Genomic DNA, 17,923 nt, shown 5'->3' on the forward strand with positions numbered 1-17,923 from the left:
ATGACACAACAGAAAACAAAAATCAAATATAGCTTTTAAAAACCTCTCTAGAACCCCTCACTGACAGAGTTACTCATGTGGAAGATAGAACCCCTGAGCTAGAAGACCAAAGAGAAAAAATTGGTCAAAAAAAAAAAACTTTGCTAAGTTCAAAATAGGCTGTGAACAGAATACAAGGGAACTGTGAGATACCCTGAAAGGACCAAACATACGAATCATGGGTATACCAGAGGAAGAGGAGAGTAGGCTCTAAAAAGTACAAAGTGCAAAAAAAAAGCACACAACCTCATAAAGCACCCCATCATGGCAGAGATTAAATCAAATCTCATAGTTATAACCTTAAACATTAGTGGTCTTCACTCACCTATCAAAAGAGACAAGTTAACAGGGTGAATTAGAAAAATGGAGCCTTCTTTCTGCTGTCTTCAAGAATCCTACTACACCACTAAACACAGGCACCTCCTCAGGGTGAAAGGATAGAAAATGATATTCTAAGCAAATGGAAATAAGTGCGTGTTGCTTTATTAATATCTGAAAAAATAGACTTCAAACCAAAAGTAATCAGAAAGGACAAAGAAGGGCACTTCTTACTCATCAAGAGAACAATCCAACATGAGGACATCAAAATCATAAATCTATATGCTCCAAACACAGGTGCACTACAGTTTATAAAACAAAACATACTTGACAACAAAACAGAAATGAACACCATCATTTTGGGGGACTTCAGTACTGCACTATCATCAATAGACAGATCATCCAGACAGAAAATCAACATGGAAATAATAGAGCTCAAAAACAGCATAGATCAAGTAGACCTAAAGCATATCTAAAAAACATTCCTTCCCACTTCTACAGAATACACATTCTTTTCAGCAGTCCACAGAACTTTCTCCAATACAGATCATATATTACACCATAAAGCATGTCTCCATGAATTTGGCAAGATTGAAGTAGCTTCATGCATCATATCGGATCACAATGCTTTAAAGCTAGAAATTAACAAGATAAACATCAGGAACTCCACCTCTCCTGGAAACTGAATGACACACTTTTATACAAGGAATGCATTATGGAAGAAATCAAAATAGAAATTGTAAAATTCCTAGAATTGAATTATCATGAAAAAACAGCTTAAAAAACTTATGAGGCTCAATGAAAGTAGTCCTAAGAGGAAAATTCATAGTGCTAAATGTCTTCATACAAAGACGGAGAGATCCAAAAACAATAACTTAACTGTCCGCATAAAGGCATTATAAAATCAAAGAATCCAATGCTAAGAGCTCCAAATGGAAAGAAATAATCAAGGTCAGAGCAGAAATTAATGAATTGGAAGCTAAGAAAACAAGAAGAATTGATTAAATGAAGAGCTGGTTCTTTGAAAAAAATAAACAAGATTGATAACCCCTGGCCAATTTGATCAAGTGAAAAAAGGAAAAGTCTCAAATTAACAAAATCAGAGGGCTGGAGAGATGACTAAGTGGCTAAGTGCTTGCCTGTGAAGCCTAAGAACCCATGTTTGACTCTCCAGATTATAAATAAGCCAAACACACAAAGGTGAGGCAAGCACAAGGTTTCACATGCCCATCAGGTGGCACAAGCGTCTGGCATTTGGTTGCAGTGGCTGAGGCCCTGGCATATCTATTCTCTTTCTCTCTTTCATTCTCTATTACTCTTTCTGTCCAATACACACACACACACACACGCGCGCGCGCGTGTGTGTGTGTGTGTGAACCAAAAATCAGAAATCCAAAGGAGAGGTCAAAAGAGAAATCAATGAAATTGACAAAATCATCAGGACATACTTCTAAAACCTCTACTCCATAAAATTAGATAACCTGGAAGAAATGTCTGAATTTCTAGACACAAACCACTTATTAAAACTAAAATAAGAGTAGATTAGTCTCTTAAACAAACCTATCATATTCATCAAGGATGAAAAGGTAATAAAAAATCTACCCCAAAAGAAACATCCAGGACTGTATGGTGTCTCAGTTAAATTCTATGAAATCTTCATTGAACAACTGATACCAAATTTTCTCAAACTGTTTCACATAATTGGAGAGCAAGGAACCCTCTCCAACTACTTTTATGAAGCTAGCATCACCTTAATATGAAATCGAGACAGAGCTTCAACAAGAAAAGAAGACTATAGGCATATATCCCCGATGAATTTAGATCCAAAGATGATCTTGAACAAAATCCTCACAAACCAAATTCAGCAACATATCAAAAGTGTGCTAGAGAGGTTGGGATGAAGTCTTATTTAACACATTTTTTGTCTCTGGCCTGTATTTCCCAGTACCAGAAATCAGTTGCTACCCACAATGAGCTGTTGATTAGAGAGACATATGGGGTTCCCCACACAAGACAGGTTTCTGTCAAACACTTGATTACCCACCTGAGGCAAAAGATAAGCTTCTATTGTTGAAGACACCATATGCTGCCAACACAGAGCATGGTGAGACTTGGCTGGAATCCGGAAGAGAGCCAGTCCCCAGACAGTTATACCTTCTATTGCTAGAAAGCACTACTTGAGCTACGGGGGGAAAGTGCCAACAATGGTCTGAGCAACCAGAAGTCTAAGCTACTCAGAAGCAAACACCTTGCCAATTAAATCATGACACACCACTTTAGTGGGTAGCCAATAGCTTTCTGACTGGCTAAAAGATCCACTCAGTGTAAAGGATCCCCTATCTTGATTTGAGAACCAAATCAGAATTCTATAGAGACAAAAATTATGCTCTCCAGTGTCAAGTTCTCACTAGTCTTTGGCTAAAAGAGGGGTTACATACGTCAAATTCGCTCACAATTAATAATGCTTACCCAACTTAAACTAGGCTGACTTCCAGTCTTTGTTAGAGAATTTGTTCTTCTTTTTCAGAAGGTAGCAAGACCTGAGGAGATAAATTACCCCTCACACTTCAGCCAAGCCATAGCAGAAACCACAGAGGAATTAGGGAGATGAGCAAGAGTTCTGCTTTCATATTGATCCTGATGATCAGTGCCAGAGTGAAGGAGACACACTCCTAGGATACTCAACACTTATCTCTGTAGTAGACTTAAAAGTTACCTACCATGTCTTAGAGAATTTTGCAAAAGAGGGGGCAGAAAGATTGTAAGAGCCACAGGTTAAGACATCATGCCCAGAGGCATTCCCTTCCCCCGAAACAGTACCGAGTGCTGCTCCCATAATTCATAACCCACAACTCCATGAGGAATACTTGCAACCCAACTGAGGAGGGACCCCAGTGGAATGGGGGCAGGGAGAAGGGAAAATAGGGTACCAACACATGATATATCCATACAAAATATGTTGATAATAATGATAATAAAAATAAAAAGAAATTAACATTAGCACACTCCTTGCACTTTGGCATATTTTCATTTGTGACTTTTTCTGTTTCAGACAATTCCAAATTATCTCTCTGCCTTTTGTTCTCTCTTCTTATTCTTTCTTTCTTTCTTTCTTTCTTTCTTTCTTTCTTTCTTTCTTTCTTTTTTTGGTAGTATGTGTGATATATGTGTATGGGTATGTGGCATATGCATATGTATGCACTCACATGCATCCTGTACACATACAAATAGATCAGAGAAGCATATCAAGTGTCATTCTTTCTTCCCTTTTATTTTCTTGAGGCAGTCTCTCATTGAATCCAGAGTTCCCTGCTTTCTGGTTAGACTGGCTCACCATTGAGCACCAGTGATCTTCTTGTCTCTGTTATTCAGTGCTGGGGTAACAGATGTGTGTTGTCATGTTTGGATTTTGATGTGTGTGGTAAAAATCTCACTCAGCTCCTCATGCTTATGAACAAGCACTCTTACCCCCCCCCCCCAGAGCTATCTCTCTAGTCCCTCTATCTTCATCCTTTCTTTGACTTTTAAATTACTAGCATACAAGGTATTAGTCCATACTTACATGAAACCAATACTTAAGTCACCAGTTTTACACATTAGCATATGGCATACACCACAGGCATTAGCAATACTGGAAGGAAAGATGCTAGCTTGGGATAATAGTGATTAGTATTATGATGTAATGGAGGGGACTGAGTTGTCATTCCACACACCAAGCACTTTACATGGAATAGCATAATTTTGAATAAGCTATATAAGAAAGACACATAATGTTTTATTGCACTTTACCTAATAAGAAAACTGAGTGTCCAACACATTATAACTCATTGGTCCTATAATTATTGAGGAAAGAGCTTGTCTCCCACTTCAGTCAGTTTCAATCACCAAATTTCACCAGGCTGGTGAATGAAAATGACACAGAGAGAAATGTGGCCAAGGTATTTTAGAGTGAGGTCCTTTTTTATTTTTATTTCTTTACCTGAGAAAGAGAGAGAGAAAATAAATTAGGGGTGTGTGTGTGTGTGTGTGTGTGTGTGTGTGTGTGTGTGCGCGCCAAAGCCTCTTGCCATTGCAAACAAACTCCAGCTGCAAGCATCACTTCACACATTTGGTGTTATGTGAATTCTGGGGAATTGAACCCCAGCTGTCAGGCTCTATAAGCAGGAGCCTTTAACCAGTGAGCAATCTCCCTAGCCTACTAGAGTGAAGTTCTCTCCAAGCACTAATCAGAGGTACCCATTTGGAAGAGCAATTATTCAGATATAGGTATTTGAGATCAACAAGAAGTTATTTTGATCTTGTGTCTTCATTCCTGATACTTTAAAAATGATCTCCAGTGGTAAACTCTTTCACTCACTCCTCAGAAATTTGGTAGAAAGCAAACTGGTTGGAAGAGTCAGACATAAGAGTCAAAATCTTGGCACTCACCATCTCTGAGATTTTGTCAGATTTACTGTTTGTATAACCAATTTCTTCTGAGCAGCCTTGCTTTTAGCTAATTCCTTGACATTCTTGCATCTTTGTTCAGGACAGAAAATTAAGCTTTGTGCTTCTAATAGAAATATTCCCTGTTGTCTGCCAGGAGGCAGAGCCAGACTCCCTGTATGCACATTTCCTAGATCCACTTTAGAGTAAATCTCTTGTGTTAGTGCATAATTCTCCAAGTGTGGTCCACAGACCTTCGGCTTCACCATCCACTGGGAACTTGTTAGACATGCAAATCCTGAGGGTGTCTCAGCTATACTGAATCAAAATTTTAGGTGAGAGGGCACTGTGATCTGTCTTTCACAAGCTATCTGTGATTCTGATGCATGCTAAAGTTTGAAGTTACTGAATTAGTGTCTTGTGTGTTTTCATATTGTATGACGGCTGGTGTTACAATGGATTAAGACTAGAAGGATTTAGCATCCAACAGCTCAGCAAATTAGCTGGTTTCATGACCCTGGGCCCTTACTCAGCCTTATGCTTTGCCATTTATTCATTTTTTTTTAAATACATGAAAGTGCTATAATCCAGCTCTCATTTTTTCTGTGCTTGCTGATGAGTAACTAATGGAGGGCTGTGCTATCCCATGTTAATCTTTACTGCCTAACTAATGCTTAGAAATGACTTTTGTACTCTGGTTGTCCTTTGTGATTAGTGAGCCTCTTCTCCTGCTTTGGATATAAGCAGAAATATTCAAGCACACTTGTATCCCATAAATCATTGAGCCATGGATTGAATGTTATATACTCATCTATTTATAATTAAGCTTTATATGGATTTAGCCATTAGTTAAACTCTCATGCTTCAAGAATTGCCATACTGGAGGAAGGCATAACCTTTGTTCGAACAAGGTAAGTCTTTTTCTTGGATCATTTGAGGTCAAGTGATGAGAGAGGACTTGCAAGTTATATACCAATATTTCACCAAGGGAGATCAAGTAGCCCAGACAAGAGTCCTTCAAGTAATTAATCCAAACAAAATCTGTGAGATGCAGGTGTTAACCACAGCAATTATCAATCACGTAGAGAGGATTTTGCATATACTGACTTTTCAGGAAGGGCGGGTGAAACATAGCTGAAAGTATTAGATGGAAATCACTCTTCAGAAGTTATTTTTACATTAGAAAATTAATTAAGTTGCCTAGTGTAGTGGTGCATGCCTTTAATCCCAGCACTAGGGAGGCAGAGGTAGGAGGATTGCCAAGAGTTCAAGGCCACCCTGAGACTACATAGTGAATTCTAGGTCAGCCTGGACTACACTGAGACCCTGCCTAAAAAAATAAAGAAAGAAAGAAAGAAAGAAAGAAAAAGAAAAAGAAAATAAGTTGGAGAGATAAACAAAAGAATTAAATAGCTAAGATAATAGTCCTATCGAAAAACAGTTGGCAGGAGTTGTGAGTTCGAACATAAACAGTTGTTTATCAGCCCAAAACCCTTGTTAAATCCTTTTACACAAAGGAGAAAAAAAGTGCCTTAAACCCAAAGTGGAGTGTGCTGCTGTGATTGATAAAATGTGACTATCCTTTATTGAATACTGTCCTGATACCAGGTACAATATTAACATCTCCAAATTCTAGAATGTAAGTAAATGTTCCCCAAGACTTACTGAGAGTGGTCATTTTAAAGGTGTCCAGACAGACTTCAGGTTCGGAGATCATTGAAGGACAGAACCAACCTCTAGTTTCTCTGGCAACATTAGAAAGGGAAAATCCACAATTACTCCTCCATAGGATTTTAAATACCATATAAAAGGAAGAAGGATAGAAGTTCTTCAGTACTTGGGGTTCTACTCCAACTTTCTTCAACACTGGATAGCAGTTTCACTTTCCCCACACCCTACACAGCATTTATTGGCATTTGATTTTTGATCATTCCTATTGACTAGAGTGAGATGCAATCTCAGGGTAGTTTTAATTTGCATTACTCTGATGGTTAATGATATTGAGTAATTTTTAAAATATATTTATTGGCCATTTGTGATTTTTCTTTTGAGAACTCTGTTCAGCTTCATGATCCTTATTTATTTATTTATTTTTGGTGTGTTATCTGACTTTTATTGCTTAGATTTTATAGTCTAGATTTTTAATGCTCTATCAGCTACATAGCTAGCAAAGATTCTGTCCAATTCTCTAGTTTGTTTCTTGACTCAGGTGAGGGTTTCGTTAGCTATATAATAACTTTTTAATTTCACGAGATCCCAGCTACTCTCTCATTAGACATGTGCCCTGCTCTATGGGGCAGAACTCATGTTTGTTACTGGAGTCTTAATCAAAAGCCAATTGCTTGGAAGGCCCAGTGGGGGTGGGGAGAAGCTACTAAAGTTGTTTGGCTGTTTGGCTATATGGAGATGTTGTGCCCATAAAAATGTCCTTTAAATTTTTATGTTTAATCCTGTAGGTTAACTGTTCTCACTTTTGGTCTGAGAAGCTTCTTCATACAGATGGTGGTGACTACTTGGGAAACCCCCAACTCATCAAGATGCTGAGAAGAGACAATTGAGTACTCTGTATTGCATGAGACATATCTGTGCACCCACCAGGGCTCAGGGAACATTGCAGAGAAGGTTGTAGAAAGAATGCTAATGCTGTTCTCATGGATGACAAGAGAAGTCTCTTTATGGAGATGGCTGGGGAGACTCAATGCACATCAAAGCGCCCAGTATAAGAGACTGTTGATGGATGCACAAAGTGGCACATGCACCTGGAGTGGCACTATGCCCTTGTGCACCCAAAACAAGATTACATTTCCCCTCCCTTAAGAGTTAATCCAACCAAGCCTGTCAATCACCTGGCCAAGTGGCTACCCTCACATACAAACATGCTTAAGAAGCAGGAGGATTAATTATTCCCTTAATGAGATAATGTGCTTAAGCCTACAGAAATCCCAGGCCCCAACCTTAGACACCCTCACTGAGGTGTCTGCTTGCTTTTCTGAGTTGTGAGTCAAAAAGTGTAACTTTTCCCCTTGTCTTCCTTCCTTCCTTCCTTCCTTCCTTCCTTCCTTCCTTCCTTCCTTCCTTCCTTCCTTCCTTCCTTCCTCCCTCCCTCCCTCCCTCTCTTCCTTCCTTTCTTTCTTTCTTTCTTCCTTCCTTTCTTCTTTCCTCTTTCCTTCTTTTGGATGCAGGGAGAAGTCCTACATATGCTTGCTCAGATGCCCTGGAGCCGCTCTGTGTTTATAATCCTATCCTCGAGCCCCTGCTCTGGCAGTCCTGTCCCTTCTTTCTGGGTGCCTCCCATTCTTCTTTCTGTATTTTCTTTAATCAAATCTACTTTCGTCCTGCTTACTTCCTTGTCTGTGTTCCCTAATTTCTCTTCAGTGTGCAGCATGAACTTGAGGGCCACTGGCTTGCCGCTGTCCTGGTGACCCTTTGGTTGTCCCACACCTTCCCCGTTACAGTCGACTTACCTAGGTCGCTCTCAGAATCTGCAACAATATTGAGTATATATTTTCATCAAGATACAGGGACTTTGAAGACCGTAGGCAATGATAAAGAAAGCTTCTCACAGCTTTACATGAGTCAGCAGGAGGCCCAGGCTTTAAGAGGGGACAGGTCATTCAGCTTCTTCCAGCCCACCTTTTATTTATAAAAAGCTTTATTCTGGATGTCAGCCCTAGGGAACACTGCCTACACAGGACCCGTTAGGAAAAAAGAAAACGCCCTAAGGGGACAAAACATCAATGCCTTTAGAAGACAGTATAAAGTGTAAGGTGGTATTGATTGAGAGTGAATAATGTAGGCTCTGGGATGATGGCAATTGTCTCTTTTCTTGGTGCTGGTTATGTGAGTATGTTCCCTTTTGTGCACACACTTAAATTATTATCTGTGCACATTACATGTAACAGGAATCTCAGACAGAAGATCATTATTCTGAAGCAATGCCCTGTCTCCAAAACAAACCAAATGCAAAGCTTTCAGAATTCAATAGGATGAATCCAAAGGATTTTCCCAGCCCTGGGAATGCTACATCTGAGGCTCAGATATAATCCATATCTACTGCGAAGAGGCTGGTGACGGGGTTTTCCCACTTAACAAAACGGGGTGTACAGTCCAGATCTGCTCAGCTCGTCCATGGGGAGTTGATCAGCTTTGGACAGATCAAGATGACCCCAAGGTGGGGTTCAGCAGTCAATCTTTTTGGATAGTGAAGTTCCAGAAGCCTCCACTGGGTGGCGAGAAAGCCATTTCTTGACAATCTCCACATCACCTTCTGTTTTTTTTTTTCTCCAATTCTGCTCATACTATACAAGTTTCCATTTCCAGAGTCATTAAGAAACTAGAGAATACAATTTTATATACTATAATATTTCTAATAAATGCACCACAGTTCAATTAACTTACAAGACTAATCTTCAGCTTGAGACCACTAAAGAAAATAGAAAGGAAAAAATAAAAGTTCTGTGTGGAATAGTATTTCTGAGAGTAGAAGATAAGCATAGGAAATGACCAAGGGAGTGGAATAACAGCAGAAATTGTGGTAGGGTAGACTGATGTTCCTTTCCTAAAATGTCCTGAACCTAGAATGGTAAGACTTGAACGCACTTAAACTGATACTATCTAGTGATACTATCTAGAAGGTATAGATTATCTCCCTCCCCCCGCCCCACACACAAGGCTGCATCTATTTCCCTCTCTGTATGCACATTCATTTACCATGTGATGATTTTTAATAAAACTCTTCAAAGGGCAGAGCAAAGTTGGTATGGTCAAGCACATTTGTAATCTCAGCAGAAGCAGAAGAATCACCATGAGTTTGAGTACAGCCTTGTCTACATAATGAGTTTCACAGTTTGAACAAAGCTGGTGGGGAGCAGTTCCCCTGCCTGTTGAATTTAGCTTGACTTATGGTGCATTTAACCAAGGGAAAGCAGAATAGGTAAGATTCATCTAGTTCTGAAGCTGGAACAAAGGAGTGCTTGCCCAGCTCTCCTTTCTCTATTGTGTGACTGAGCTTGAGCTACCAACCTGGAACCTGGAAAGTCATGTTGTCAGCCACTTACATTGCCCCAGTCAGCCAACTACTAGCCTTATTACTCAGCAGCTAGCCACAGATGCATGAGCAAGATGACCACAACCTCACTCAGCTCAGCAGACCCACACAAATGGCATATAGACTTATTAGCAGTAAAATAAATGTTTTACCTACAACAGAGGTAGTCATGAGCCCTAGGGGTGTGACATCTGCTGGTGTCTGGTTAAATGTATACATGTGCTCACCAAACTGCCCAGTAAACACTTCTCTTAATGTTCATACTCATATATTAATGCTACTCTCACTTTTGGTTAGATAATCTTCTCTTTTCATATGGCAGTGACCTAGGGATGACTCAGAGGCACCATGGTGCTGAGAAGTGACAGAGGAGTGCTCAGCACTAAAATATATCACATCTTCCAAGGCTCAGGGTGCATTGAGGGAGAGGTGGCAGAAAGAATGTAAGATCCAAAGAAAGGGTAGGACTCCTTTGCAATGTGCTCCTCCAGACATAAAATGGTCTGTCTATCTATGACCTTACAGTGTCTGACATCACCTACACAAGACCATCATAATAGGAAGAAAAGATCATGACATGAAAATAAAAGAGAAACTGATTGAGATGGGGAGGGCATATGATGGAGAGTGGAGTTTCAAAGGGAAAAGTGGGTAGCTTATTGTTACAGCAAAATCTAACCCACAGCTTTTTCAGGATTATTGATTGCTTTACAATGTGGCTTTGCTATGTGGTGAGAACCTTAGCTTATCAGTCAAGAATTTTTGATTCAAATCCCAGTAACAGTAGTAAAATAAAGATTTGGAAAAGATCAACCTCCTCCAGCCAAGTGGCTACAGATCCAAAGTAATAAAATACTGAACATATTGGGGGTCATTTATTCAAACTACCACACACTTCTTTCATCTACTATTGCCCAAATCAAATTCACCATTCACAACCAACACCAACTTTGCTCCTGTTACAATACTAAACTACACACACACACACACACACACACACACACACACACACAAGAATAGCACTCTAAAGATGACTTTTACAAATCTCTAGTTTTCTACTCTTACCAGGATTTGGATCTTTGGGTCCAGCCCTAAGGTGTGGTGGTGGATTTGAAATTCCAATCTAATGATATTCAAAATGTCTAGTTCCAGCTGGAGTTCCTAAAGTGTGCTGTGTAGCTTTTGGCTTTTGGTTTTTTCTCTCTCTGCCTGGTCCCTTAAGAGGGGGCCAATTTCTACCATTATGGAATTCCCCTGGATCTGTAAGCTTTAATAAATATTCCTTCCTCCATAACTTAACATCATTAAGATTGATTAAAAACTATGGGGATTTTGAAGTTGGACTGAATACATTGCATTTGACATCAGGTATTTGTTATCAGTTTATGGGGGTCAGGAGTGAAATGTGGTGGTTTGATTCAGCTGTCCCCCATAAACTTAGGTATTCTAAATGTTAGGTTCCCAGCTGATGGAGACTTGAGAATTAATGCCTTCTGAAGGCAGTGCATTAATGGGGACAGGCTTATGGGTTTTGTAGCCAGTGTCCTCTTGCCAGTGTTTGGCACACTCTCCTTTTGCTGTTGTTGTCCACCTTATGTTGTCCAGGGGTGATGTCCACCCTGTGCTCATGCCCTCATTTTCCCCTGTCATCATGGAGCTTCCGTTTGAGTCTGTAAGCCAAAATAAACTGTTTTTCCCAAGCTGCTTTTGGTAGGATGATTTCTGCCAGCAATATTAACCTGACTGCAACAGTCCCTAAGCCTTGAAGAGTCTGATAGAGACATCTCATTTAGTGCTGAACACTCCACTGATACTTCTCAGCACTTTGGTCAGTTTTGAGTTTCCTCAGTGGGCACCACCATCTGGGAAGAGAAGCTTCTCTAACCAAAAATGAGAGTAGCATTAATCTATATGCATAAGCATAAAGTGTTTAGAGGACAGTGAGTGGTCATCACAAATCCATTTGCCAGTCAACAGTAGTAGTTTCCCCTACTAAGGCTTATGACATCCCAGCCATAGGCTTTTTTGTTTATTATTATTTATTTATTAGAGAGTGACAGACAGAGAGAGAAAGAGGGAGAGAGAGAGAGAGAGAGAGAGAGAGAGAGAGAGAGAGAGAGAAAGAGAAAGAATGGGCATGCCAGGGCCTCCAGTGACTGCAAACAAACTCCAGATGCATGTGCCACCTTGTGCCTCTGGCTTACGTGGATCCTGGGAAATCCTGAGCCTTGAACAGGGTCCTTAGGCTTCACAGGCAAGTGTTTAACTGCTAAGCCATCTCTCCAGCCCCCAGCCATAGGCTTTTGATTAGGTTTGTAGTGCCAGGCAGGAATTACCTCCCATGAAGTAGGTCTCAAATCAAATCAGAGAAGAGTTAGTTACCCTCAAAACAGACATGCCACCATTGCACCAGCTAGTACATTTGGCCTGGATGTCCAGCTGTAAAGTTCACAGTCTCCACTGCTGGTTAAGATGGTTCTCCAACAGACTACCTCAGTCTTTCCAGAATACTGACAGCTTAGCTCCTACTTGATTTATCAGTATCCTTCAGCCCAAGCATACTGTGTTGTCAGCAATATGGTATTACCATCTAGTTATTGTGGGCAACCTTGGCAATCATCTATAATGTTTTCGAGGCATCAAGGCCTTCCAGTTCACAACTTGCTAGAAGGTATCCTAATCCTGACACAAATTGTCTTGTAACAAGTTATGGCTTCTGGGCATAGCATTATCCACCTCCAAACGGTGCTTCTGCCCAAACTGTCTCTTTTATTAATATATGTAATATTTATATATTATCTAGCATATGACTTATTATTGGACATCTTATTTTTTTTTCTTTTCTTTTTTTAAATTTTTTATTTATTTATTTATTTGAGAGTGACAGACACAGAGATAAAGACAGATAGAGGGAGAGAGAGAGAGAATGGGCGCACCAGGGCTTCCAGCCTCTGCAAACGAACTCCAGACGCGTGCGCCCCCTTGTGCATCTGGCTAACGTGGGACCTGGGGAAGCGAGCCTCGAACCGGGGTCCTTAGGCTTCACAGGCAAGCGCTTAACCGCTAAGCCATCTCTCCAGCCCTTTTTTCTTTTCTTATTGATAACTTTCATAATTATAGACAATAACCCATGGCAATTCCCTCCTTGCCCCCATTTTCCCCTTTGAAACTACACTTTCCATTATATCCCCTCCCCTTCTCAATCAGTCTGTCTTTTATTTTGATGTCATGATCTTTTCCTCCTATTATGATGGCCTTGTGTAGGTAGTGTCAGCCACTGAATATCTTTAATTTTGATTCACTGTCCTCCCAATCCTTTCTTCCTTCTGAAAATTATAAAGTCTTAAACCTTTTTGAGAACAACAGAAAACAACTTAGAATCAAACCTTAATTTTATCCTTCTCAGGTTTAAGGAAGGGAACGTCAGTATTTAGCCTACCAACTCTGAACCACTCTTATTTGCAAGCTAATCCTGAAAGAAATTTACTTTCTAATACTTCCACATACGTGTGTTGACAGAGTGGGCACTGACAACTAGAAAATTTCCTTAGACAATGATAGAGGTTCTGGACAATGGGAAAATGACCCGGAAATGTGTATTAACAGCTCATGGGAAAGCTAAGTCCCAGCATCTGCTGCTAAGATGCCGTCCCACCCAGGATATGCTAGATGCACTGCTTTCTTTTGCGTGCATAGTCTAATCTGACCTAGATATTTTTCTGTTACATAAATCCATTAATTTTCCAATGTACAATGTACACTATCTAAACACTGTCCAACAGTCACCTTTTATGTGAAATTCTGAGTGTGATCTTGTCAGCATTTCCCCCAAATAAAAGATATAGAAAATGATGAATGATAAATAGATGGAAATATAGAGTCAGGTATGTGAAAGTGTCCTCTTTATTCTTTTTCTTTCCTTTATTCTTTAATAACTTTACAGTACACATTGCAGTGTCTGAACTTTTCACATGGAAGTACAATGTCGTTTAGGGGTTTTCTTATTAATTTTTAGCTCTTTTGTTTTCTCACTATAGTCCAGGCTGGCATCAAACTTGTATTTGTATATGTGTGTGCACATACCATCAGTTTCTTATTAGTAACAACATTAAAATATTTTAAAATTGAAATCCCTTATCAGTTGAAGAAGTTATCTACTATTCTTATTGTTGCTGTTTTTGAGACAGGGTTTCATGTAACCCAGGCTGGCCTTCCAGTCACTATGTAGATAAGAATGACCTTGAACTTATGATTTTTTTGCATCTTCCTCCTGGCATTACAAGCATGTATGATCAGATCTAGTTTATGCAGTTTGAGAGAACCAAACCCAAGTTTTCATGAGTGCTAAAGATGCTGCATCCCAAGCTTTCTATTACTAATAATGTTAAATGTCTTTGTTTCATTTTGTCATAAATGTTTGCTGATTTTCCTAATTTTTCATAGCTTATTTCATAGCTTTCTTAAATTGTGGGTCATGACCACCTGAGATCACATAGCTAAATGTGAGGTTTGTGAAAATTTGGCAATATTAAAAGTTTTCTGAATGTTCACTCACCCAAAATTAATTCAGAATCAAATGGGTAATGACTCCAACATGTTTCTGCCAGTGTTCTCCCAGGATTCATTGTGTGACCTCACTGTAGCTTAGATGTCAGCACCCGGCAGGTTCACCTCTCACTGTGCACTACTGCATCATGCCGTGTAGTGCCCACAGTGCCTGAAATATCTTAGTTTCACTTTAAGACTATTGCATGTTTTGGACTCCATGATTGTACACAGGAAGTTTTCTGCTCTTAGAGAAACAACAGGGTTTGATTATATACAACAGAAGACTTTTAATATTTCCCTTCATCATTCTTCAACATATAAGCATTACATTGTTATACCTTTGGATCATACAAGCTAGCATGTTTGACTTTAAAAATTGATGTTTGAGTTTCTGACCTGAGTTTCTTAAAAAGGTGTTTTCAAATGAACTGTGAGCTGGGATTAGGACAGAATTTCCAATAATAACCTTAAATATACTTTAGTTCTATGTATTTATACTAGTATTGGCAATCACAATACCAAAATGTTGAAAAACTGTGAGTAACATTGAATGTGCTCTATGTCCTACAGTATCATATGTTCAGCCAAGATTTCTTTTTATTTTTTGTTAATATTTTAAAAACTTACTTAGAACCAGAGAGAGATAGAGAAAAGAGAGACAGAGAGAGAAAGAGAATGGGTACACTGGAGCCTCCAGCCACTACAAATAAACTCCAGATACAGGTGCCACTGTGCATCTAGCTTTATGTGGGTACTGGAGAATTTTAGTTCCTTTTGTATTTGAATAACTCCAGCATGATGGCTACCATGTTCTCAACCTTGGTACATGGTAAACCCCCAGCCTAGAGAATCAACTTATGCCTACTCAAATGCTATGGGAGATCAAAAATACAGTTTATATATGATTGCTTAATATTTCAGCAGAAATCTCATATAGTCTTTGAAGACAAGGTTTCTATTTGTATTATTAAATTTCATGTCCTAATGTCAAACAAAATTCTAGAAACAAAACAGGAACTTGAAATATACTTATTACATGATATAAAAATAATTTTTGACATGAAAAACTCCAGTGAGACTCTCAAAGTAGCAGAAACAAATTTGTTAGATTTTTCTTTACGTTCTGGATAAAGGAGTCAATTTGCATTAAATGTACAAAATAGCAGAATGGTAAATGGTCTCTGTGCAATACATAAATAACTCATACTCAATTGTAATTGCATTTGAGGAGAAAAACTGGCACACAACATGTCAGTGCTATTTTTCTTTCCAACTTTCGTAAAGATTCACAGTGGGCTTCCACATACAGTGAAATTAGACAAGAAAAAATGTTCGTGGCTTTAGAACAAAAATTATAGTGGATTATTCACTATCAAGTGGCAATTTATGTTGAATGATATCATGTTTCATGGTACATTTTTCAAAATAAGAATTCAAGTTAGATTACCTGAACCTGTGCTTTTTGCAGCATAGTTTCATATCAAAGTCTGCAAAACTTAATGACCTGGATTCAATTCGCCAGTACCCACAAAACCCAGATGCACAAAGCAGCACATGCATCTGTGTTTGCCGGGGCTAGATGCTCTGGCACATACATTCTCTTGCACGAAGTCAGTTTCTCTTCTCTCTGTCTCTCTCTGCTTGCAAAAACATTATTTTAAAAAGTATTTTACACAGGACCCCTCTCAACAGTGAAGTACACTGGCTCATCTGAGAAGTGTAGATCTTATATCCTACTACCAATTTTTGCTTAGTTGATTGTAAAGAAATTCAAGCAATTTTGAGATTTTTTTTGTTTTGTTTTGTTTTGTTTTTTGAGGTAGAGTTTTACAATAGCTAAGTCTGACATGGAATTCATTATGTAGCCTCAGGGTGGCCTTGAACTCACAGTGATCCTCCTACCCCTGCCTCCCAAGTGCTGGAATTAAAGGTGTGCACCACCATGCCCAGCTGAGATTATTTTTAAAGAGAGAAAACCAAAAAGCTTTGAAAAGATACAGGACCAGAAATGGTTGAATTCAGTGCAATGTAAGAGTTCATCATACAAATGTCTTGTCACTATAAGATGGATCTAGATATACTAAACACATCAAAAGAAAGATCTATCGTGGTGTGGTGATTTCTTTTTGAGAGTTACATACTGCCAAAAAGCTTCTGTCACCCAAGTTATTCCGAGGGAGCTGATGTGCCTGCTGTGCCTGTGAATTACAGCTCAATCTAACACATTTGAAGGGAAAGGAGGCCACCATTCTGGCTGGGATGCAGGGCTTCCCTGTATTTAACCACAGCCCTAAGAAGCTCCTGAATCTTCGTAGAATCCTTAAACTCAAACTTAAGGTCCCTTACATTTATCCTTACTCAGTGAGGTGACTATTGTGATTATATCAAAGGTGTTAGTGTGAGATCCTAAGCATTATGGAAGGTATGCTGGGCTATTCATTTTAGGAGCCACTTCTCACCAAGGACCTTTATCTCTTTGTCTGATGTCATCAAACTGCCCTTTATTGACTTCAATAAAACTTAACTTTTGCAATAAGGAAAATGTTTGAAATAAAAAAAGAAAACAATGCTATGTAGTCTGTGAACTCTGTAATTTCCAATAAGATTTGAAACTTTAGGATAGATGCTGAATCTAAAATATTTTCTTTGTGCTGCTACTTTTTGGTTAATTGCAAGCTTTCTGTTTAAAAAAATTCAAAGCAAAATTGACCAAAATTCCTTTCTGAAATCTTGGGTTCAGTTCCAAATATAAACAAATGAGCAAACAAACATATAATAGACTACAATAGTCAGTCCTAGTATTGCACATTTTCAAAAGTTTATGTTTTATGCTACTATTATAAAGTAATATTTACATGTTTATTTAAGCTATGGCTTTCTCCTCTCTTCCATTTTTCTATAGCTTTTTGGCTTTTCCCCATCTACTGGGTTTATATCACCACACATTCTTTTGAAAAATACTTTGTATTTTTTTATATATTTATATTGCATTTTGATTACCTTATCCCCTTAGATCGCCATAGTTCTTCTTCTCATCACTTACCAGTGTGTATATCACAGAAGACAATGACTCATATCTCTGGAAACCATTAGCTGTCATTATCTCAACAGTGGGGAAGTGGTCTTTCAAGGACCTTTCTTTTCCATAACACAATGCCAACTGTCACCTTCATGGGCAGGTCTTGTTCATATCTACTGTGTGCATTCATAAGTGTAATGATCTTGTTATGTCCAGGATAGAGTTCCACAATAATTTCCATCCTTCAGCTCTCCTGTTTTTTCCACCCATCTTCTGTGATGTGCCCTGAGCTCTGGAGGGGAGGATATGCATGCCTGTGTAGAGCAACGTCAGTTACTTACTTTCAACACTTGATCAGTTATGATTATCTCCCATAACCACCTCCTACTGCCCAAAATAATAAAAATAAAATAAAAATGCTTTTCTGACCAGGGATGAGAACAGAGCTGATCTGTGGATATAAAGATATTTAGGAGATAGTTTAAAAACACATTTGTTTAGTAACATAAAAGTGGGAGATTTTTTTT

The sequence above is a fragment of the Jaculus jaculus genome, chromosome 8, assembly GCF_020740685.1.
Source record: "Jaculus jaculus isolate mJacJac1 chromosome 8, mJacJac1.mat.Y.cur, whole genome shotgun sequence".
Lineage (NCBI taxonomy): Eukaryota > Metazoa > Chordata > Mammalia > Rodentia > Dipodidae > Jaculus > Jaculus jaculus.